At 44.9% G+C, this 1511-nt stretch overlaps 1 pseudogene; it reads left to right on the forward strand.

Moving 5' to 3' along the window:
• Positions 1-438: 438 nt before the first annotated feature.
• On the forward strand, positions 439-917 carry LOC110574674 (annotated as a pseudogene).
• Positions 918-1511: the final 594 nt, after the last annotated feature.

A 1511-nucleotide genomic window follows, 5' to 3' on the forward strand; every position in this document is an offset into this window, starting at 1 on the left:
GCCCAAAAAAGTGGGGGAATTAAAAAAGAAACAGGTGAGCTTTGTTTTTCTATACATTTATCAGATGGAGCCTGCAGCAAAGTTGCAGTGATGAGGCGTTCCAAGAGAAAGATTTCCTTCGTTTGCTGAGACAATATTACATCTGAGGCATTCCCTCAGGCTGTTTGAATTACAGATGCTCATTGAATAAGAATGAGAACTCCATGCTCGCTTTAATTATAGAGCAGTGGGAGATAAATTGTCTCTTGTGCTCTCTGAAAGAGGCTTGCAAACAAGCCAAATCATCTTAACAGGTGAAGCCCCTGAAACTGGTCACTGCCCTGTGGGGGTGGTGAGCAGACTTTCTGAAAGATCTTTCTGACTTGGGAATGAGCAAGTTTGAAAGTCACATCAAATGCTATGTGGTTGGGGCCGCTGGGGTCGGTGAAGGATCTCAAGATGGCTGCGTGAAAACTTGCTCTAAAAACCATCGACTGGGTAGCTTTTGGGGAGATCAGACCCCGAAACCAGAAGGCCATTGCTAACTCCCTGAAATCCTGGAATGAGACACCTCCAGGTTGGCTACTCTCCTTAAGAAACCACCTGCTATCGACTGGGCTTACGACAAGGCCAATGTGGCGAAGGCTGGTTTGGTAGGTGACTTTGAGAAGAAGTTTAATGCCCTGACGGGTCCTGTAGCAGAGGATAAATATACTGTTCAGGTGGATGCTGAAGAAAAAGAAGATGTGAAAAGTTGTGCCGAGTTTTTGTCTCTCTCAATGGCCAGGATTGAGGAATATGAAAAAGAGCTGGAGAAGATGAGGAACATACTTCCATTTGATCAGATGACCATTGAGGACCTGAATGAAGTCTTCTCAGAAACCAAATCAGACAAGAAGTATCCCTATTGGCCTCACAAGCCAATTGAGAATTTATAAACTTGAGTTGGGGAGAAAGCTCTGGCCCTCGTATTGTAAACGCTGGACATTAAAAATAATGATACGGTAAAAAAAAAAAAAATGCTATGTGGTTACTTCTACGTTGACTGACTCATCTGTGCTGGTGAGAATATAATGACACAGTCACGCCTGTCTGAGCTCCCCAAAGGACAGAGGGCACCTCTGGGAGAAGACTTCCTTTGGGGCATTTAAAATCCTCTACCTCCCACCCCCAAATACTATCCCACTCCTTGGGGGAAATTTTGTTGCTTCTCCAAAATACAGTCATCCGTCTGCGTCAAGGGATACTAACATGGTTTATATGTTCACATTTTCTTAGAGAATAAATGCCCAAGAAAAGCAGAGGCTTTTAATCAGTGGCCCACAAACTGCTTAGCAGCCTATTACTATGGGCAGAAGCCTGAGGGGGGTGGGCTCCAGGGGCCAGAGGGTTAGAGGAAAAGCTTAGACACACCTGAAAACATCTGAATGGCCTCCAATCTACATCTGGGCACCCCAAAGACACAAGTGGAAAATAACTGAACAGATAAGCCCACTCGTTAAACAATAGCATCCCCAGCGTGCAGCAATTCT

This window comes from Neomonachus schauinslandi, chromosome X (genome assembly GCF_002201575.2).
Source record: "Neomonachus schauinslandi chromosome X, ASM220157v2, whole genome shotgun sequence".
NCBI lineage: Eukaryota > Metazoa > Chordata > Mammalia > Carnivora > Phocidae > Neomonachus > Neomonachus schauinslandi.